The sequence below is a fragment of the Bombina bombina genome, chromosome 1, assembly GCF_027579735.1.
Source record: "Bombina bombina isolate aBomBom1 chromosome 1, aBomBom1.pri, whole genome shotgun sequence".
Lineage (NCBI taxonomy): Eukaryota > Metazoa > Chordata > Amphibia > Anura > Bombinatoridae > Bombina > Bombina bombina.
Genome location: NC_069499.1, coordinates 1,151,687,429 through 1,151,701,903, shown reverse-complemented (window position 1 = coordinate 1,151,701,903; position 14,475 = coordinate 1,151,687,429). Strand labels below are relative to the sequence as shown.

Below are 14,475 nucleotides of genomic sequence, written 5' to 3'. Positions count from 1 at the left end.
CTGGTGTGACTCAGGGATGTGATTTTAGGATCCTCTACTTCTTTTAATATCGTTTTGGTGTTTTTTATAGCTTCCGAGTGTGACTTCAGATCCTCTACTTTTTTAGTGTCATTTTAATGTTTAGTTGATATATAGCACATATAAATTTCATTCTTAAAGTTGTCCTTATAAGAGATCGTTATAAGGACAACTTTAAGAATGAAATTTATATGTGCTATATATCAACTAAACATTAAAATGACATTAAAAAAGTAGAGGATCTGAAGTCACACTCGGAAGCTATAAAAAACACCAAAACGATATTAAAAGAAGTAGAGGATCCTAAAATCACATCCCTGAGTCACACCAGTCCACCTATATATCACCCATCACAAGCATTTCAAGTGAACACCACACACTTCTACTCCTACTCCCCCCTTTTTGGTAACTTCGGTGACAATAATATATGTACATCGGTATCACTAGTAATATATATACACTCCAATATATTAATAATAATCCTTTTTGTATCAACGAAGCCTATCTTCAGGCACACATTCTCAAGCATCTCAAATCTGAGGTGCCTTTCTTTCACTAGCCCACTTCATTTTCATTCTCATCTTTATTTCACATTTAACACTAATTTATATTTTTTTATTTTCTTTTCTTACTTTTTAATTTTAAATTCTCACACTCTATCCTTATTTTTATTTGTATTCTGACCAGCAACTACAGCACGAACCAATCACAACCACACTCCTGTCACTATAATTATAGGGTACCTCCACCATTATATGAAAACATTCAACTAAGAGTGAACTTCACACTTACAACTACTACATCAATAAAATGTTGATAAATATGAACGATAAATTCTCTTAGATCCTGACGAAAGTATTATTCAGCAGCATTTATTTATGTTTCATGGAAATACTCATTTCTTCCATGACTCTGCAAAAAATGTTAAAAAAGTAAAAAATAAGATTACCTGCTATTTGAAACATAATATCTAAACGGCATTCATAATATTTTTCACTCATTTATAATAAGTAACAAGAATGATTACTCAACTTAAAAATCATATCTTGACATAAGACACATGAGTATAACATCTATATAGTGATAATAGAATATTTGTAATACTATATATCACCAGAAATATATATATACATACTGCACTCCAAGAATATTTTGAAGGTAATCAGACAAATGACAGAATTAACCAATCGTTTATATTTCCTGCAATATACACGAAGTCAGAAAATTCTATATAAATGCATAGATCAAACATTTAGATTAGAATAATATTCTGACACTCTCTAAAAACAATGACATCGATATTGAGCCAATCAGCAAAATGCTATTGGTTGGTTATAATGTTAGAACCATTCTCATTGGTTCACATTGTACAACGAATCTGATAGGACGTGATGTCACCACAAAGGGTTGGACCAGAGTCTATAAGAGACCACGCCAAACGCTGCGCCGTACCCTTTGAGAAAGCCACGTTGGTGGCGAAACATGTTAGGGCTTTGAATATGTTGTTAGGCTTTAAGCCAAACTTTTTTATCAGCTAATGTTGGAATAAGGATATAGTATTTAGTTACACCACTGAAACCTTAACGTTACAATTACGGAAGGCGCACTGCCTAGTTATAAGTTAAAAGGTTGAAGTTAGGTGTATTACGTTTTTGAGGAAATTATTATAGCTTAGCTCACTAGAAAACTATTATAGTGACTAGTCCACATCTAAGCAGTATAGAACGGCTAGTAAGCCAAGTGTATGAATGCAAGGTGGACCGCCACACAAATGAAAATATTAAGCTAACTATAAATATAAAGCTAACGGTAGTATATCTTACGATTATAGCAAGTTATGCAAATGAGATTTAACTAATAGTTGCTGACTTAGTGCAGCTCTTGGGCATTTGAGTATGAATGATGAATGAAATAATGCATTATTAAATTAAAAGACCAATCGTACTAAAGCTCTAGCTAACAGCAGTACATTTGTTGATATCAGTGCAAGATATCCATAGCATTGAAATACTTGATATTGTTGGCACCAAGCACCAGGGAATATGCGCCAAATACCCTCAGAGAAACACAACCTAACAATCGGAATAATCCGAATATAAATTGATATTGTGTTAATCTGCACAACGCACAGTATAAATGACTGAGGGATAAACAACAAATACCTCCATGAAAACATAGACCAGTAATCTAGATACAATTCACACTGTGTGGACTTGTATAACGCTATGTCCTAATAGCAACATTTGTATTAACGTTGAAAATTGCATACAGCCCTATAACAGCAGAATATTTATGCTAAATAACGAAAAATACATACCCAATATTATTAGGGCATACCTGAAAATTCAATAGGTTATCATATCTGCATTAAGAACTTAGCCAAATTAACCCTTTGAAAGGGGAGGTATATAACAAGCATACGATAGCAACTATATGTCCAGAAAGTGATAATTCAACAGTATCACAATAACTAGTGCTATACATTAATAAGTATCACTGCTTTAGCAGCATTAATATCAAAGAACCCTAAGCACATGCCCGAGAAGCATATACAATTACATTTATAGGTACTACACTGTAAAATAAGTCTATTTTCAAAAGATTTTTGAGACTGCGAATAACTATAATATTTGAACAAGATAATAGTACCACTATTTTCACAAGCATTATATATCACATATAGCAGCAGCTATAACCAGGAGACATCCAGGGAACCAGGAATACCCCTAACCATAAGCCTGAAGATAACTTTCCTTACAGATAGCTACGTTTAGCATTTCAATCCTCGTGATATTATCCTTTTCAACATTAAGTGTTTTTAATACATATATGTTTATGTTTGTTTTGTGGAATCTTTTTTAACAAATCTAATAAAGGTTATATTTTATTTTTACGGCACAGACCGTCCCCCCTTTTTGGCACTAAAGGTTCTAAATTTAAAGCCACATCACCATGAGATGTGAGTGCTAATAAGTGTACACGCTTCAATCTTTGTATTGAATCAACCCCTCTTGAATAATAATCATATGGGACTATTTCTCACATACTCAGGGAGTAAGGAAAAGGTCGAATTTCCTGACATAACCATCTCTAAAACCACAGAAAATATATTAGTCACAGAATTGTTTAGAAAAAACACAGCCACCAATAATCTGTTACATGCCACTAGTGCATGGGCACCTACAGTTACCAAAAATATTCCAACAGGTGAATATTTGAGAATTAGGAGGAATTGTTCCACTGTAGACAGTTTTAAAGAGGCAACAAAAGATCTCAAAGAAAGTTTCCTTGGTAGAAGTTACTCAAAAAGATGTTTATATAGGGCCTACCATAAGGCTATAAATACAGACAGAACTACCCTACTTGTCCCCAAAAATAAATCAGGAGATATTGATAACATCAGATTTATCTCCACATATAATAAACAATTTGACGGAGGGACATTTTTGAAAAGTACTGGTATATTCTGGAATCTGATGAATATTTGAAAGGCATTTTACCTAATAGGCCCGCAATGACCTTTAAGAGAGCATGTAACATACAAGACTCATTGGTCAGCAGTCATTTTGACTGATTGTCCAAGAGGAAACCGCTTTTCAGAGGTTCAATAGCCTGTGGCTCATGTTCAACCTGTCAACACATGATAAAAAAAAATGAAAACATTGACCGATTTGGCAATAAACTCCTATACAAGAATTACGGTACATGAACTGTAAAACAAAAAATGCAATTTACTGTCTAAGCTGTGACTGCAATATTTACTATGTTGGTATGTCCACTTGCATCCTATCAGTTATAATAACTGAACATCTAAGTAACATCTGAACCGCCAGGAAGGCATTAGAAAAGGGAAAACAAAATTACTACTGTGGCTAAATACTTTCTGACACACAACAATGCCAACCCAAAGGCCTTAAAATGCTGGGGTCTGGATACAATTAAGTGTGGTATCAGAGGTGGAGATACACAGATGTCACTACTTTAAAGAGAAACTAAATGGATATTCCTTTTGAACAGTGTAACCCCAAATGGAATGAACGATAATAACAATTATTGGGTATATTTATAAAGATATATGGTAACAACTAGGGTGTAAGGGCACATTTTATGTATGGATTATCATATGCAAACAATACAAAAATAACTTGGCAGACGAGTCACGTGACCTGACTGTTGGGGTATTAATAGTCCTCAAACAGGCAGTCGCCACAAATTACCCCTATACAATGTACGTTCATTATATTCCGATAGTAGACGTGCACCTGATTGGTGAAATGTATGAACATGTGATTAAACAGTTTGCACATTATCAGTCCCCTCTCAGGTAGTCACCACAATAAACTGTTTAACAAGGCATAATAAAAAACACTATGACTGAGTAGGCATCATTTTAATTGGTTACTTTTAGTCACATGTAACGGTCCATTTTGGATGGTAGTTCCCATTCATGTAGTTATGTGACTGAACCAATAGGAAATAAGGCGGCAAAGGATGCAATGCTCTGATTGGTTGCTCACATATTTAAATTACCGGCTTTTAGAGCCTTCAGTTTTCAACTCTTTTTTGACCACTTAAAGGGACACTGAACCCAATTTTTTTCTTTCATTAAATTCAGATAGAGCATGCAATTTTAAGTAATATTCTAATTTACTCCTATTATCAATTTTTCTTTGTTCTCTTGCTATATTTATATGAAAAAGAAGGCATCTAAGCTAAGGAGCCGGACAATTTTTGGTTCAGACCCTGGACAGCACTTGTTTATTGGTGGGTGAATTTATCCACCAATCAGCAAGAAGAACCCAGGTTGTTCACCAAAAATGGGCCGGCATCTAAACTTACTTACATTACATTTTCAAATAAAGATACCAAGAGAATGAAGGAAATTTTATAAAAGGAAAATTAGAAAGTTGCATGCTCTATCTGAATCACAAAAGAAAAAAAATTGGGTTCAGTGTCCCTTTAAGCTTGAAAAAGGATCGTATACGGGCTGAAACACGTAGCAATCTATTTTTCTTTTTCCCTTTTTTGGTATCCTGTCTAACCTGCATGCCCCCAACTGTCATAATTTTTGGAGCTTAGATTCAGGTTATTTTTTGCTAGTTGGTTTAATTCCATTGTAAGTTCTTAGAAGCGAGGTATCTTTATATATATATTTTTTTTTATAGGTTTTATTTGGTTTAAAGGATGAAAGATAACAATTGGGGACACGCAGGACCCCTGCTCCACTAGACATAGTAAACATGAAAATCAAACAAACGTGTCTAAGATAAATAAGCATACATTTAGTGCATACAAGAATATCCATATATAGAGTCAGAATTCCCCACTCTAGAGATAAGTAAGTAAATTCTAGCCAAGGGGGAGTTTATATTCCCATGAAATGGGAGGAGTTGTGACGGAAATAGTCCGCCTAATTTGAACCCTGGTGAGGGCTCTGTAAATAGTGGGGGGGGGGGGGGGAGGTGAACTAGCATAAAATATCCAACATTGAAAATGTATAGATGGTTAGGTAAAACACAGTATAAGAATTAGAGATGAGTGTTATTTGCTCTATACATGAAATTAATTCCTTAACTTTCCTTAAGAGATAACGTGCCCTAAGATATTGTAGGTTACATAACTCTGGATATCTCGTATAACCTTGAGCCCACCTTCCATGTAGAGGGATCCTGCCATAAAACTTTGCTAGACTAAGTAGTTTAATCTTACAGCTATCATGTGGGAAAATGATGTTTCATAAATAGTACATCATTCAACCACGAAATAGATTTCCCATGTTAGTAAGAACCACTTCCCTACATAGCCCTTCTTCTTGCTGTATATAGGAGTTTATCATAAGTTGGCGTGTTCATGGGTTAACCATCATTTATGTGAACTCCCCCCAGACCCTGGCCACTGGTCCAGAAGGAAAAACCACAAATAATAATGATACAGAAATAGAATGCAATGACAATATATACTCGTCCTCGTCGAGGGCCCCCTCAAACCCCCGGACTGGACAGACACATTTAAAAGGTTTATCGGTATCATTAGACCCATGCTCATTACGGTTGAAATATGACTGCAATGGCATCAGCTTCACATACGCTTATGTAAGTGTTTCACCCGGGGCTCCCCACTAACCCACAGGCAAAATGTTAAGACAAGATGCCCACAGCCAATATTGTAAAAGCCATCAGCCAACTACACATAAAAAAGCAATCAGCGAATTAAGGTAACACAAAGGTCCCATTGCGTTGTTATGGAGAATGTCTGTAAAGGTAACCACACCAGTCTTATTAGAGCTTCATACATTAAGGTGATGGAATGTCCCAGCCTATAAAGTAGGATATGAGATAAACCTAGTATTGGACACTTAATATTAGAGAACCATAGCATGTAATATGTAGCATTGGTATATTTACATTGTAAAATGGTGCAAGAAAACACTCACTGTGGATATGAGGTATACCATGCCATACCACTAACTTCTAATTAGATGATGATAAAGATTAGCCTTAGTGGCCGCTTAACACTAACAAGAGAAAAGTCATAGCAATGTATAAGGGTGGGTAACCAGTCACAACCTGCTGGTAAGCAAAAAAGAGACAAAAAATAAAAACAGAAGCAGGCTGCTATTTTGTTAGTAAAGTTCATCCCATGGAACTTGAAAAGTGTTGAAATGACATGTACTTCTGCTACTCATTTACCCCACTCCCCTCTTGTGAGTCTCTGTTTTATGGTTAGATTCGCCTGCAGGGTCGCCGATGTCACAGATCATCCATGAAAATGAGACCACTTCCCCCATAAACGAAGCAGGTCTGGGGAGCCTGCCGCGGAGTGCTAGGACCCCCGTGGAGGCATCTGCAGAAGGCTTTGAGGGAGGTAGTACTGCAGCTGTATAGGTGAAATGTCGTTGCGTCTCGTTACTGGCTGCTAAACTGTAATGGAGCCCTCCAGCAGGGCTCAGATGCAAGATGGCTAATGATGCGTCAGAATATCGACCCATACAGCTCCTCAACATACAGCAAGCTGTGGCAGCATTCCAAGCAGCAGAGGGTTTAGGTAGTACGGGCAGGCATACTGTGTTGCTCTCTGCACAGGACTCTGCAGTGAATATGAGCTGTTCAGGCTGTATGTCTCCCATTAGATCTGTAGGGAACTTAGTTTGCAAATTAAAGGGAGATTCTTCAACAGTGCCCCACGTATCAGTTGAACAAGGTGCAATTAGGGGCTCAGTCAATGGCTTGGACCTGCGAATGAAGGGTCGACATACTTGCTTCAAAGAGTCCCATTCACCCATTATCACTGCTTGTAGTTCTGAAAAGTGGGCATCCAGTAGCGCTCCAACCTCTTGTAGAAAAAGTGCAGCCTCCGCCATTTTAAATAAGCCGCAGGGAAACTGATATGTCAGATGGTAGACAAAATGCTTCGATAGGGGTGAAAATAACACAGCGCGTGTCAGTTTTTAATCATTCCCGGTCATAAATTACTCTCCTTAGTGCTCTGTTAGGTGAATCAATAGGTTTACTGCTGTATTATCTTAGTCAAGAAATGACCAGCCGGTACAATTATAATCTGGGCTCATTGTAAGTTATTATAACAGATGATATTTGCCACGTTAATGGCAAAATGTACTCACATCTATAGATTCTTCTTTTCTAGGCAGGCTTAATGATGTGTCCCATTGCCAATGTTTGTCACCGCTACACAAAGTCTCAGTCTCAGCATCTATTCAATGATTATAGGTAGCAGTGGTTAATTGCTTGTAGTTGCTGTAGCCTGCTCTTTACTTTAGGCCTCTTGGGGGTATTTCCAATTGCGGCATTAACACCGCTGTGAGCAAGCCAGGATATTATTAGTATCTTAACGGTTCACGTTATCAACCCTTTCTGAGGCAAAATTTTTTCTTTTATTGAGCTATTGTGCCCCCAAATAGTCTCCTCATGAACGGAGCTCAGCTTCTATGCATCCATCTCCTTTGCCAGTCAGGCTCCGCCCCCTCTTTATATATATTTTTAACCATATTTAAATAAAAGTGTAAATTTTAATATTACATATTATCATTTTGGGAGCAATTTGTGCACTCATAATCTCTTCTTTTGTCACATCTTGTGAGGTGCGCCCCCCCCCATACCCTGTGCCAAGGTAGCCATCACTGTTTTAGAAAAATGACAGATAGTGGTCACAAAATGACTGAATTTTACAAATTCACAGACTTGGCTTATACAGTTATGCTCATATGAATAATGATGATATCTGTGTATCTTGGTCACAAGGAAGAATAGTAAACTTGGAACCATGAGAGAACCGCATTTTCAAACTAGATGGCTTTGCATGTTTGTAGATCTAGGTTTAATGTCTTGGCAGCCATATAAAAAAACAATGCTTGTTAGATTGTATAGCTATGCTTGCCACTTTGTGTCTAATGTTAGTATAGTATTTCAGCTGGCAGTCTAATAATGTTAAAAGGAAAATATCTCTTTTTTCAGGTTCTCCCTGAAAAGGGGTTAAAGGCACAAAAATAAAAAATAATTAAAAAAAGATGCTCAAAGTCGAAGGGTACATAGAAATGTGTTCTCATCTAGCCAGCTGTTAAAGTGAGCATGATCACAAATTATGCATATGAAAGTGCCTCCTGTCTTGCAATACAATTATGCATACTAAAATTCCACAAATATCAGCATTCAATAATGAAACACACTTTATTTTACGGCAAGCACAGCCTTTTCTGGCTTTGTCTTAAAGGGTCATGAAACCCAAAACTTTATTTTTATGATTCAGATACAGCACACAATTTGAAACAACTTTCCTAATTTATATCTGTCATCTAATTTACTTTGTTCTTTTGATATCCTTTGTTGAAAAGGATACCTAGGTAGGCTCAGGAGCATCTTGTAAATGGTTTACCATTCTGCTCAGCTAGCTCCCAGTAGTGCAGTGCTGCTTCTTCAATAAAAGATACCAAGAGAATGAAGGAAAATTGATAATAGAAGTAAAGTGGAAGATTGATTAAAATGGTATGTTCTGAATCATGAAAGAAGATAAAAATGTGTGTTTGATGTCCATTTAAGACCTAGAAATGCCACTATAAAGTTTGTTTTCCATTAAACCCAGAGGCTTATATATAAAAAGAAACATTTTGCTACAGTTCTCCAATTGCTAGTGAGTGCAACTTTTAATTATCGATCAAAATGTAAAAAATAAAATAAAAATCGATCTTCTGTTACAAGAAAACACGTTCTGTAGATTTAAATACAATTTATATATATATATATATATATATATATATATATATATATATATATATATATATATATTAGGGTTGCCACCCGTCCCTTGAAATACGGAATCGTCCCGTATTTCAGGTTAAAATACTGCGTCCCGTATTGAATCAATACGGGACGGGGTTTGTCCCGTATTTGAAGTAAGGGAAGCTGTTACCACTACCAGCCTGTGTTGAGGCTGCGAATGGGTTTGCTGGCGGCTGGCGCAGCGCTGTTACCAGGGATTCGGGAAGCAGCTGAGCTGTGGAGGGCAGGCTGCGAATGTGATGATTGGTTTGCTGGCGCTGTTCCAGGGAAGCTGCAGCTGTGGAGGCTGCGATGATTGGTTTGCTGGCGTTATCTGTCAAAGTCTCTGACTTGTATCTGGGTCGGAGTTTTTAAAGTAATCACTCACGCACAGCCAGTGTCACTGTCAGTAGTTGGTTTGCAGAGTTGCAGACAGACAGTCCACGAGTTGCTTGTCAGACAGTTGCTCTGCGCGGCACAGCACTAGCCACTACTTGCATATTAGCTCAGACTCTCAGTCCTAAGCCTCCTAAACGGTAAGTTAGTCGGTATTTAGTTACCTGAAACTTCTGAAAGGCACACACGCTGACCTGCTGGCATCCCCTCCCGGGCCCTCCTCCTGTCCTGTCAGCTAAAGTACTAATACTTATTTATATAACTGTAGCACTGATGATCATCATCACATAGAGATCTACACTGCACAATCAGTTCTGATGCTCACACTCCAACTAAACCGACAAGTAAAGGAGCTCTTAAAAAGGCAGCAATAGGCTTAAACTTATTACTATTAGCTCAATTCTGGTACAGAGCAAATAAAAATACATGTGTAAAATAGCAACTTAGAGCTACGATAAGTTATATGAGAGTAATCTGACTGGTTGCTAGCTCAGAAATGGCATTGGGCTACTGATTATGCTGCTGCACGTCTGCAAATGTACCTACTGATAGGTTGCAGGCTGTGAGAGTAACGCAGGTAATTACGCAGCAATGCCCACTCCACTGTTTGTACCTTGAAGCAGCAGGAGTATACAGTAGAAAGCCCATCCTGTAGTGTAAGCAGTGCGTGCTATAAAGTACTAATACTTATATAACTGTAGTACTGATGATTAGATAGTGCTCTTACACAATCAGTTCTGATGCTCAGCGTCACTCACCAGCATTACCGTTAGGACTTTAAGATGAGACAGGATTTGTCAATCATTGTGTACAGTGGCATGATGACATTGAATGATGTGACAAGACACAGTGGCATAGATAGTACAGTTACAAGATGTGGTAAAGTGTGACAAGAACATGGTGTAATAAGATATGATATGGTGTTACTGTAACAAGATGTGGCATGTGTTTTGACAGAATATATGGTGACAGGATTCTTCTTTTTTTTCCTTCAACATAAATAAAGTGCACAGAAAAATTTCATCTTGTCTATTTTCTGGTAGAACAGTTGAATGACACTACTATGTATCTATAGATATATACTTTAGTACTGTGCTATTACTTAAGATTCCTTATTCTAGCTGATGAAGTATGTCCCAGAAATTTCTGCTTTCCATGTAGTAGTTAGCACAGGGATAAATAATCCATCTGATGCCTGATATAAACTGGCTGTTAGTATAAATCAGCTAGAATAAGGACTCTTAAGTAATAGCACAGTACTACAGTATATATCTATAGATACACAGTAGTGTCATTCAACTGTTGTACCAGAAAATAGACAAGATGAAATTTTTCTGTGCACAATATTTATGTTGAAGGAAAAAAAAGAAGAATCCTGTCACCATAACATATTCTGTCAAAACATGCCACATCTTGTTACACCATATCACATCTTGTTACACCATGTTCTTGTCACACTATGCCACATCTTGTAACTGTACTATGCCACTGTCTTGTCACACCATTCAATGTCACCATGCCACACAATGACAAATCCTGTCTCATCTTATCACATCATCAGTCATCATCATACCTCTTTAGGCAGTGCAGTCAGCTAAGGAGCAGACATTTTCACGATCACCTCTGAATTCAAGGCACACACACCTGACCTGCTGGCCTGGCACCCCTCCCTCCCCAGCCCCTCCTGTCCTGTCACCATTACCGTTAGGAGCAGAGCTCCTGCCATAGCATGCTCATTACCGTACCCAGGCTAGCTGTTATGCATCGCCGTCCTTCATTTATTGCTATGGCGACCAGAGTCACTTTATTGAACTGTCCAATATTTGTGCATTTCTTTCATTCCATATAAAAAACAGTTATGAATAACCTGTTCAGTATCTATATACAATGTGTGTGTAGTAACTATATATATATATATATAATACTGTGCGCAGGTGCTTGTGATTACCATACCTATAACATGTAGATCAATAGCCATGTATAAGTACACAGTGTGTTGTGTATATACAGTCTGTGTAATAACTATACATTACCGCTAGGAGCTCCTGCCATTGCATGCTCGTACCCAGCTGTTATGCCACCCAAAAGGCATTATTCATAACAGTTCTTCCCACTCAAATACAGTCTGTGACACATTTTGACCTAGTGTCAAAGGACCAGTAAACACAGTAGATTTGCATAATCAACAAATGCAAGATAATAAGACAATGCAATAGAATTTAGTCTGAACTTCAAAGAGTAGTAGATTTTTTTTCTGACAATTTTAAAAGTTATGTCTATTTCTACTCCCCCTGTACCATGTGACAGCCATCATCCAATCACAAATGCATACAAGTACCATGTTACAGCCATCAGGCAATCACAAATGCATACACATTTATTCTGTGAATTATTGCACATGCTCAGTAGGAGCTGGTGACTCAAAGTTTAAATTTTTTTTTTTTGTGTTCACATTTTGTTAATGGAAGTAAATTGGGAAGTTGTTTAAAATTGCATGCTCTATCTGAATAATGAAAGTTTAATTTTGATTAGTGTCCCTTTAAGTTGTGATTTACTACTGGCATGTCATTGTCATCGGTCCTGTGATCATCATCGTGGTCCAGAGGGGTGTGGCCCCCGCTGCGGCAGGCGTCCCTTATTTTTTTGTATTGAAGGTGGCAACCCTAATATATATATATATATATATATATATATATATATATATATATATATATATATATATATATATATATATATATATATATATATATATATATATATATATATATATATATATATATATATATATATATATAGGCTTACCAGAAGTCCCACTTTTACTGGGATTGTCCCGGTTTCGAGGCGCTGTCCCAGTGTCCCACCCAGTTGTTCATTCTGTCCCAGTAGGGTTGCCACCTCCAGGTTTCAAATCATATGTCCAGGTTTCAGACCACCTGAAACCCAGACACATTATTCAAAATGACTGGACTGTGGCTCTCCAACATAGTTGGATGCTGGTACTTTGTTACATACAGCCCTGCTTAGCTTAACGTTCGTGTCCTTTAAAGTTTACATTTAGGGCTAGATTTATTAAAGCTGAGGCGTACAGGGGCGCGTATACGCACCCTTGTACGCCTCAGCTAGCCTGTGGCAGTGCGAAAATACCCGCAGGTATTCGGCATTGCACACGAGTGTGCAATCCCGCCCCCTGCCCGCGCACAGCCAATCACGCGCGGGCAGGAGCTGTCAATCTCCTCTGTCTGACTAGACTGAGGAGATTGAATTTCGCCACATTAGAGGTGGCGAAGAGGCTTCTTGTGAGAACTTGCAGCCGTAGGGCGTTAATAAATCTAGCCCTTAGTAATACAGGCTGAGTGAGCAGCATAGGGTTTTTCAATTTTGTAGTACTACTTGGATTATTTTTCTAAGATTTTAACCCCCCCCCCCCCCCGACCCATGGTGACATTGCCGGTAATACACCTTTAGGGGAATCATATGGGTATGACTAGGAAGTACAGATAGGAAGGATTTTTGGCCTGGATCTTGCTTTACTTCATGCAGGATAGCATTTTGGCTATAATCTTCCTGCATTATGGTATAGAGTAGCCTCTTAAACAGCTTTAGCAGGTACGTGTTTCTTTTTTACTTTGATTCAATGTTGTATTTATGTCTTATCAGTATTTGGCTCTGTTCCTTAATTAGACACATAAACAGACATCCCAACCTGCAAAAACTAATTTCAGGGAGGTGGCTTCACCCGCTACTGCGCCGCTACCGCCCCCCCTCGCAGTTATATATTGGACACCTTGAAACCCTAAATAAGGGCCTTATCATTAAAGTAGCTTCCCGCTAAAGTCACATTTAAACAAAAAAGAAGTAGCTTTATTGCACAACCACATACAACAAACCTATTTTCCAGTGACCGTACGCATGTTGAATGCTTAAATATTTTAGAATGCGAAGTTTAAAGGGACACTGTACCCAAAATTTTTCTTTCGTGATTCAGATTGAGCATGAAATTTTAAGCAACTTTCTAATTTACTCCTATCATCAAATTTTCTTCATTCTCTTGGTATCTTTATTTGAAATGCAAGAATGTAAGTTTAGATGCCGGCCCATTTTTGGTGAACAACCTGGGTTGTCCTTGCTGATTGGTGGATAAATTCATCCACCAATAAAAAAGTGCTGTCCAGAGTACTGAAACAAAAAAAAAGCTTAGATGCCTTCTTTTTCAAATAATGATAGCAAGAGAACGAAGAAAAATTGATAATAGGAGTAAATTAGAAAGCTGCTTAACATTGCATGCTCTTTCTGAATTACAAAAGAAAAAAATTGGGTACAGTGTCCCTTTAATTACGTGCAGTAAATAAGGTAGTATTTGTGTTTTATTTTATTAGAATCAGTGGGGGCTTTTTGGTTACTGATGAATGCTTTAAAGGTTCTATAATGTCCCAGCAACTAAAGGCATTCCTTAAAGAAACACGTTTCCGGATTTGGGCCACATTGGATCATGGTACTTGGAGTTTCAGGGAGATTGCATTCCATTTGCTGGCATCAGGGAGCCGCTATTACAATTAGGGAGACTCCCTGAACTTCAGGGAGACTTGGGATGTCTGCATAAAACACATATTACACTGCAGATATTAAATTGTGAAATTGATCATTATGAAAGTGATAATTATGCTTGATGTTTGGCATTACTTAGAATCTGAGATTTAGATTAATGATTTATTTACCATGACAACGTAATGGTGCCTTTTTCACTAGGGGGTGGTGTTATGGTCTATTTAAACTGTGTGATTCACTTGTT

General features: G+C 37.6%; 1 protein-coding gene across 1 annotated transcript in view; it reads left to right on the top strand.

The window, feature by feature from the left end:
* Positions 1–14,475, top strand: part of LOC128646139 (alanyl-tRNA editing protein Aarsd1-B) — a 192,509-nt gene that overhangs the window by 84,792 nt on the left and 93,242 nt on the right. The gene's annotated exons all lie outside the window — the stretch shown is intronic.